This window comes from Strongylocentrotus purpuratus, unplaced genomic scaffold (assembly GCF_000002235.5).
Source record: "Strongylocentrotus purpuratus isolate Spur 01 unplaced genomic scaffold, Spur_5.0 spur5_scaffold_8, whole genome shotgun sequence".
NCBI classification, from domain to species: Eukaryota; Metazoa; Echinodermata; class Echinoidea; order Camarodonta; family Strongylocentrotidae; genus Strongylocentrotus; species Strongylocentrotus purpuratus.
The window spans coordinates 5,944,562-5,954,183 of NW_022145614.1; positions in this window are offsets into that span (position 1 = coordinate 5,944,562).

The window sequence follows — 9,622 nt, forward strand, 5'->3', positions numbered from 1 at the left end:
CATCTTTTTTTCTCTATCTCTACTATTTTGTATTTAAAGTGCCTTTCAGATATATAATATTATTGATCTTAATTTCAATAGATGTATAAATGCTTTTTCAAGTATTTATGAAATATATATTCATGCTCAGTGCACTTTCATTTATACAAAGTCATACTTTTGAGATCTTTGGTGGGTTTGCATGGTTCTAATTTCCTTCAAGTTAAAGTAATTAATGTTTAACCGATATGTACACCAACCCTTAGCAGATGTTAAACGAGTGAAATGTAGATCATTATGAAGTAATGCTCATAAAGATATAGGCGTTCGGTAAACGTTTTCGAAAAATTCATTGGTTACATTCGTGTTGTAACAGTATTACACTTTTATGCCAAACAATATTGTCGATGCCTTAAAACTTTATGAAAATATCATTATATGTCTTTAAGTGATCCAGGTTTCACCCTGCAGTTAATGTTAAAAAATAACATTACGCATTTTCCATTACAGACAATCAATAAAATGAAATAAACACACAAAAAATAACTACTTTTATCTGAATCTATTCTGACATGTATTTATTTGTATCCTGTTGTTGAAAAGATGGGATGTCAGAGCGCCTGTCGTTACATGATAGCTAATTATTTGTCACCTTCATTTTATTTAAAGAAAAACAGGTTTCTCAGGTGTCTCGATTTATTATGGGAATTCCGCTCCCGGGTGACTTACTAGGCCATAAAACAATCAAGTCACCATTAACAAGGCCTTTCTTCCGCTTTTAGTTACACGAATTTAGCAGCCAGAAATTAGCATCATTAACTGTTACGCAATCACTACTCATCTTAACCGTCTGAAAGTTAATAGCTTGTCCTCGACATGGAAAGTGACGTGAAGTTATGCATGTTACATCTTTCCTTACTAATAATGATATATGAAAAGAACTTTTGTATTTTTATAATGATCGAAAAAAATTATCTCTTTAAAATATTTATGTTGATCGGTTATTTTCTGCGAAAGCTGGCAATATTCCGATTAGAACATTATTTTTTGCAAATTTCGTTTCTACTTTCCTCAGATGTCTATCCGGATAAGGCACATATTAATGTTTCACTTACCCTGCAATATAATCATATGGTTATTTCTTTTTACCATTTTGCAGTAGTAATATAATTTGTAATAGTATAAATGCTGTCCCTTGTGTACCTTGTGGCAGAATGATATTTGGGCATCTTTTAGCTTTCAATTTTAAAATTACATGTTCTAATATTTTGAAAACCTATTGAAAACTGTTATGGTAGTTTGATTACTTATCCTTTCCCCTGTCAGAAGCAATTTATTTATTTATTATTGTCTGTAATCATTTTCTGGTAAATCAGGTATGAAGTGGCATTTCATAGTTTTTGTTCAAGGAACGACAAAATCAATTAGATATATAATTTATAAGGGACTTTATTTCCATCCCCCACAGAAAAGGAGGATAGAGGACAAATAAATTAATGGCAATTAACAAGAACATAGAGCCCTTACTCATTACTCATTAATTCCTTCCAGAATAATAGAGTTAGCTGTCATCATATACTACAATGTATCACTACCTGTAACGAAGAAGATATCTATCAACGATAATTACCCGGCTGTTATTTAATTACACATTTTCGTATCCAAATTGGAAGTAAAAGAGATCTTTTTATCACGGATATGATCGTTGTTGTACTACTAATAGGAAAGTCACATGATAGTCATGAGTATGTATAAGACAGTTTTAAACAAATTTGTCCTTCTCTTTCTCTCTATTTCTCTCTTTCTTGCTCTCTCCCTTCCCCTCTCTCACTGTCTCTTACCATGCCTTTCTCTCTCTCTCTCTCTCTCTCTCTCTCTCTCTCTCTCTCCCTCTCTCTCTTATCTCTCTCTACTGTTTTTTCTCTGCTGCTCCCCATCTCTCCTTCTATCATTATCTCTTTTCATTCACGCCATGTCAAATCATAATTATGGCTTAATATGAAAGTGTAACATTATATTTAAACAGTAGTATTTTAAATTGTTTGTATAGGATAGATAGATACTATTATATACAAACAAATATATTGTTATATGTAAGTGTTTAAGTATCGATTGAGTTTAGATTAAGAAGACATAAGTGTTTTAACGAACGTAATCTTTTATGCGCCGAAAAGCGATAATGTGTCATCATGCATCTAGACAATGCTGTCACTTTTCAAATCCTTTTTTTTGTGTGTGAAGATCATTACATTCAACATGTTTGCTATGAAGCTCCAACAATTTTGTTTACTCTTGATCGATTGGAAGTAGATTTTATATTTTTATTTTATGTAAGTTTGTCCAGTAACTAAGGATTTTCTAGTATTTTTAAGCATTATTAAAGAAGAGAAACTTCATGAAATATCTATTAGTAATGTCGTGAATGTGTAGTTACATTGCACGTAGTTTAAATATTGCAGAGTTTTAATTTCAATTCAACAAGCCTCGAGCTCGATGAAAACAGAAATTTCTGTGCTTCTTAACACTCTCATATTATAATGAAAATAATATGCGATTATATTTTCAAAATCGGTTAACTATCCTCCCATCACCCCCCCCCCTCCCCTCCCCTCCCCGTCTCCTCCAATTGAAATAAAAACAGTCTCACAAGCCGTCGAAGTTGCTTCGAGCAAAGTTACAATTATAGACAAAATGTGCTACTGAGGTGCTTGTCTAATGAACCCTGTGAACTAAAATATGATCACACTACGTGGTCACTCATCTTCATGTTATCTCTCCTATGAAGTCATCTCGATTTTAAACCTGGAGGCATTTCTTGTTGGTCATGTTCTATATATCATTTCATTAAGGGTATAGTGAGGAGAGATGTGTGGATCCGTCCACAAGACAGGTAGTGTCCTTAAAGGTAAAGTTGAGTTATTGGAAAGCGATTACCTTGTGAGAAAACTTTGTCTGAACGCAATTAGGAAAGGTTGATTACGTAGTAAATTAATTCTGTTTCGTTATTTTATTATTCAATTATTTCACTGTTGTGTTTTCATTATTTTTTAATATTTTTTATCCATTTATAGAAATCCTATTCGAACAAACTATTGATGGATATGCCAGTCCAATTGATAAATTCCAAATCCAATACATCGAATTTGTGTACACTTTGAGGTTTCATAATCTTCGGAAGGGCAGGGAATTGGCTAAATCTTGGTGAATAAAATGAATAAATCACGCACACAGCTTACAGAAGTATGCATATGGGACTATACACACTTGTGGCGTAGAAGTTTGGTCTAAAATTTTCAGCCAATTCTTGTCATCGTCATAATGAGGGCCATTTAAAGACCATTCTTTTTCTGTGGACATTTTCATCTATAATAATCTTTAAAACTAACATGAAAACAATAAGAAAACTAACAAATTACTGTTCATTTTGTCAGTACTCCTCAACCTTCTCTTTAAGCCGAGGAGTCCCCACTCAAACCCCCGAGGCCGATGGCGGATATTCACTGTCTAGGGATTGGATTGTCTCTTCCCGAGCTTCCATAGATGCGCAGTTCGTGAACTAAAGCGAGGTCATCTTTAATTTCTAATAAGTCGAGCCATGCTACAGGAATGCATAATGCACCCACCTCCCTCTCCCCTATTTATTTTGTCTTTCTTTTTGTATTTTCTTTAATTGTATTTTCTTTCTTGTATTAGTGTAGGCTGTAAACGTTGTCCGAAATAATTTCACAATCTCTCTCTTGCATTTAGTGACGAAGAAGTTGGTTTAACACAAATAAAAGAAAACACTGAATGATCAACAACGGAGGCATTTGTTTCTCCCTTGCAACTCCCTTACACATTTTCGTTCATAACGCGTTCATTTTTTGTTTTTACTTTACAATGATATATAATTAGACACTTAAAATCTATGGATAATAATGTAATATCCAGGCTGAATCTTGGGTTTGTGAATGTGGCATTACATAAGTCAAACAATCTCGTTTTCATATTTTTATATTTTCATATTTCATTTTGTTTAGTAGGCCTATGTATACTTGGCACATTAAGTAGGCTTAAAGAAGATATACCAGGCCGACATTGAACGTTTTTAAGAATGATGGTTACATACAATTCATGTACTTTACAACAAAGCGGGGACAAAGGGATGTATTTGAAGGGAAACAAAGTTTCCGTTGCAACTCTCAAAATCGGAACCCTTCCGCTTCTTGGGCACCGAGGGTGTAGCGATGCGTCGGATCGCCTAAGGGGCTTCTTGCAAGTTTTTGGCGCCTGTGGATTGCCGTGTCCCTTGCCTCGATCCTCGTAGGCCTCGGGGCCTCGTCATCAGCTCTCTTGTGTCATTGATAACAACGCGAATGTGAGAGCAGTTACACTCGAAACTCGAGCACATTCACACTTTTGTCTCACTCAACACTTGTGTTTCTTGCAAGAAAATACTCTAGTATCACACGAACAAATAATATACAATATCAGCGAACATAGGGATCTGCCTTTTGAGTTACGAGAAAGAGATGAAACAGAAAGAGGGGAAGCAGAGAGAGGGAGAGAGAGAGAGATGGAGAGAGTGAGAGAGAGAAAGACAGAGACAGAGACAGAGAGAGAGAGAGAGAGAGAGATAAAGAGAGAGAGAGAAAGAGACAGAGAGAGAGACAGAGAGAGACAGGGAGAGGGGTTAATCTCCTCTGTGTCCTAAAATGTCCAAAATGTTCTTACATCCCCGATTTGTTCGTTTTCACAAATAAATGCGATACCCACCCTCCGTGTCTGTCTGTCGATCTCTCCCTCGCCCTGCATGTCTTTCTATGTTCGTCTCTTCTTCAATCTTGTCCGTCTTATCTCCCCAGTTACATTTTGCTTCAAATTTGCATCGTGTAATCGAATTATGCATTCGTGCGTGTAGCATCTGTTAATTTCATTTTGGACGACATACATTTTACATGATAAAATTAGAGTATCTGTTTCCTTATAAATCTCAATGTCGTTCCAAATTAATGACTACCTTGGCTATTCTTCATGTACACCTTCTCATGTATATCTATCGTTCCATTCGTGTTCTTATCCACCCCATTCCCTGTTTTCCCTCTCCGTCCAAACTTCGAGATCAGATGGAAAATGCATCATCTTTTGCAACAGATATTCTCAATGGGTCCCTGGTGGGTTGGAGCGGAAGTAAACATGTTGAATGATACAGAAAGGAAGGGCCACGTCGAAAAGAGTCGAATCTCCCGAGGATACCCAGGCTAAACAATGTACGTCACCAACATAGAGACGTCCCATCATGCTTAGCCACATCCAGTATTGATGGCATGTATCGAGTGGATACTAGACAACCACCAGCAACTAGCAGTTTTGAGAAACATCAACTGTGGCAGATAATGTACATGACTTTGTGTAAATTTTCAAATGTTATTATATACATACATGTGTTGTGGTATGGTTTTTCTTCTGTTTCTCTACTTCTTTTCTTTCCTTTCAATACGCTGGCCTCTTTATCTCGTTTAAAAGGTATAATCGGAGGGGAACAATTTGCAGATGGAATCATGATGATATAATAATAATAATAATGATAGTGGAGTCTTATATAGCGCTCATGTTTTACTCAATGCCACTCCTGGCGCTCCAGTCCCATTACCCTGGCTTTAAAGGTAAAGACCAGTTATGGTCATGCGATTGCATTGTGAAAGAAACGTTGTGGAATCGATCAGAAAAGGTTAATCATCTAGCATCTAGCATCTGCAAGGTTCTGGAATCATCAAAATGATAAGAAATTTGGCCCATTCTTCGTAAAGTTACAAGCACTATACACAGAAAGATGTATATGGGACTACCGTATATCTCTCACAGACCATGAGAGAAACAAATTTACCAAATATATGAATTAGTAGGCGGTTTCCCGGCAAATTTGTTATCATCATGTATTAGTCAAAACATATTCTTTCACATGATTGGTAATTAGAGCTTCCATTTCATTTTTTGAAATTGGGGCGTTTCCAATACTGGTCTTTACCTTTAACACGGCTGCCGTTACGGCGATCAAGCATTTTAAGAAACTAATTCCTAGCTGCCAAGTACCCATTTACCTCACCTGGGTGGAGTGTGGCAATTGTAGATTAATGTCTTGCCGAAGGACATTAGTGTTGCGACAGGGATTCGAAGCCCGTATACCTTGTGATTCACAGCCCGGAGACTTATCCACTGGACCACAACAACTCATGAGTAAAAAAAAAAATCGTTATGGTGTTATGAAACATGAGACAGTGCATATCGTTTCGTGAATAATGTTACTATTTTTTCCCATGACAATAAAATGTTTGCCTAGTTTCAATTCCGTACAAGCAAGGTGAAACATTGTTTCAAGAAACCTATCCTACGAAGTTCCATATCATTCGTTACACGACATTTGTTTATTTTTGTTTATAGCCACTTTCGTTAATTTTAGTTTTCTGTGTTTACTGGGTTGGCAACACCTCCATCAGCTCCAACCTCCCTCGAATAAATATAGAAATTAGTTCTTCAATTTCCATTCAATGTAAGGTCGTCGCCTCTTCTCAATCATAAAAATCAAATATAACTTTCAATTTTAATTTAAAAAGATTGATTCGTTTGCAATTAAAATAATTTATTGACGTGGAAGTCATGAATACACTGATGTCCCCATGATTCAAGTTAATTACATAAACATTATGCAGTGACGATTGGTTTCTTCCCAATTTAATTTATTTTTAAATATCTTTGTTGGGGTTCGATAGTGAGTGCAAGTACTATTATATGAGGTCCGTAATTTCCTGAAAATATCCATTTCTATTTCATGTTTATGGCCCTTTACTGATTACTATTTACATTACTGAATACAAATTTCATGCCTTTCAAGAACATAGCATTGGATATTCTGAATAGGTCCCTCCCATGGTTGGCATTGCCCTTTCCCTCTTGGCGGGACTATAATCAAGTCGTGATAGAAGTTTGATTTAATACCGTTGCCCAATGTTCCAGAGCTGTTTCCATAATGTGCAATTCAAATTCAAATTAATCGCGGCGAAGAGGATCCAGTCACTTTTCGTCACTGATCCCTCTCTAAGGACATGAGCACCATGATTTATTCTATGTTACGTGAAACTGTCAAATTTTCATATCTCTGAAGAGGCTCGAGCTCAAAATTCATGAAAAAGAGGTGATTTTTATCACCCCTTAAACTGGAGAGACTCCGGCTAAAGCCGCCAGCAATTTGTCGCGTCTGGATTCTACGCGACGTGACGTAACGCGATATACCGTTCAATTAATACCATCGCGGATAATTATACAATAACTCTACGACTCGACTACCGCAGCGCGCTGGCGCGTGAAATCAAGTCGATCGCCACCGCGAAGCCGTGTTGGAACTCGGTGCCGATTGCAAGGTCCCGTAAACGAACCAGTGTCCTATGAACTCGCTTCCGAAGGGAGGGGGTCTTTGGGGGCTCTTTTGCAGAGGGCGGTGACGATGATATGCCCTCTCGCGAGACGAAAGCGGGGTCCATGTCTCTCCGGAACCATTACGGGTGGAATTGTGCTGATTATGGAAATAATTGGAAATTGATCCCTGACTTGTGTTTAAGGTATCATATTGAGAGCCGAGTTTTGTAGCGATATGTCTGAGGGGGCTAAATTCGTGTCATTTTGTGAACATCTTTCAAAATGAATCATCTGGACGAGGATCGAGTTTCCCATATAAATTTATATCTATATTAACACCTTATCACTGTATCAATTCATATAATGAGAGTATAAATCAATTTTTATGACTGTAGCTTAATCTGCTCTTTTCATTATCGAAGTAGGATAAGTTTCATTTTAGACCGTGCATCTTTTGCTCTCGTCTCAATATATCAATATAAGTTCCTTGTTTTATCATATCGACGGTAAATGAACACCCATTCGTTGTTACATTTTGTACATCATTCATCAGTCAATAGTATGTACCTATTTGAATAGATATTATGCAACATTAAAAATCACATTATTAAGTAAATACCACGAATATTCCATCATTAGTGCACGTCACGTCCATAACGTTTCGACTGCATAGTATACTGAGTGGAGAATGTATACTGTAATGTGCAAAATAATAACTGAATCCATAAGAACGGGTAATACATGTAGTCATAATAACAAGCGCTTTTGTCAGATATAGGTAAAGCGCTGTATAAAAAAACTATTATCATTATTATTATTATTATTAATCTATCCCTTCTCCCCCCCCCCCCCCCCCCCCCTCTCTCTCTCTCTCTCTATCTCTCTCACACACACACTCTCTCTCTCTCTATCTTTCTTTCTCTCCCTCTCTCTCTCTCTCTCTTACTCTTGCTTTCCCCTTTTGTTCTCCTTCTCTCTCTCTCTCTCTCTCTCTCTCTCTCTCTCTCTCTCTCTCTCTCTCTAATTCTTGCTCTCTCCTTCATTATCTCCCCATCACTTTCTCATTAGACCTACATCACAAGACTACCCCCTGTTTCCAACTCGTTGTAACCTGCCCGTACATCCACTTCACGCCTGTCAAGTTCCCCCACCGTCCCCTGATACTACCCACTTCCTTTCCAAATTCACAAACCCCCCTAAGCAAAGGCTCCGAAGAGAGTGCTATATGGCCAGATCGAGAGGAGAAAAAACTACAAGATCTAACTGTTAAGTTGCGATTTGAATACACCTTCCGAAGAAAGTTTTACTTGTGCAAGAAAATGGGAAATTACCTTCGATAATCAATTATTGTCTTTGTTTTCAAGTCAATGACATCCCACGTGCTGTCAGTGATGTCAATGGTCTTTCTTTTATTGCATTCCAATCTGTCTTATTAAGCAAGCGAAAATTTACAATTGTTTCATTGTTGCAAAGACAATTGGTTAGAAATAAAATCTGATTCGACGTTGATCACTATGACAACGGTAAGGATGGACGCAAAACTCGCTTCTAACCTCAAACTCTCAATGTCAATGATCTGTCCATTGACGATTGCCTATAGCGGCACTGTCCAGACGAACTTTTGCCCCCCCCCCCCTCTCTCTCTCTCTCTCTCTCTCTCTCTCTCTCTCCATATCTCTCCCTTGCTCTCTCTCCCTTGCTCTCTCTCTCTCTCCTTCTTCATTATTTATGAAATCTATAATTTACAAGAAGGCAGATATCTTCTTTAATATTATGATTTCAAACCAAATCCATGTTTATAGGTATATGTTTTAAAAGACCCTTTAGTATTGTAATTGTCTTGAAATTTAAGGACACTATTGATGCATTTAAATAATGGAAAAGCATGCTTATAATTTAACTTGTAATATAAATGGTTGCAAGGAAAATCTTAAGTTGACGATTGATGCAAAAACAAAATTATAAATATTAAGCTAGATCATCCACTTAAATAAACCTGTCTGTAGCAGTTGTCGTATCTCAAGAAGTACCCAGTCTTGCTGATATTTCCCTCGCTTCACCATGCCCTGAGAGATGTCACACTATCAGTCTCCGAACAAACTTCCGCTTCTCTTCTCGCTGCTTACATATCTAAACATCCATCCAATACTTACTTTAAAGCTGAAACCCAATGTTTTCAGCCGCCTGCATGGAAAGATAGATAACCCAAAACAAGATTTTCTTTTTCAAATTAATAGAGAAAACTAATATA